This window comes from Eimeria mitis, genomic scaffold (genome assembly GCF_000499745.2).
Source record: "Eimeria mitis Houghton genomic scaffold, Emh_scaff110, whole genome shotgun sequence".
Classification (NCBI taxonomy): Eukaryota; Apicomplexa; class Conoidasida; order Eucoccidiorida; family Eimeriidae; genus Eimeria; species Eimeria mitis.
Genome location: NW_013567588.1, coordinates 7,729 through 7,958, shown reverse-complemented (window position 1 = coordinate 7,958; position 230 = coordinate 7,729).

Below are 230 nucleotides of genomic sequence, written 5' to 3'. Positions count from 1 at the left end.
TGCTGCTGCTGCTGCTGCTGCTGTTGCTGCTGCTGCTGCTAGAGAAGCAGTGGGCTTGTGTCTGCATGGAGGGGCGCAAAGTTGCAGCAAATAAAATAAATGAATAAAAAATAAATTAATAATTAAAATAATTTAAATTTAATTAGAAATAAAACTCAAAAAAAAACAAAACGAAGTTTTCTTTCTGCGGCTGCTGCAGGCTGAGGCTGGGGTGTATAGGCAGCTCCTAT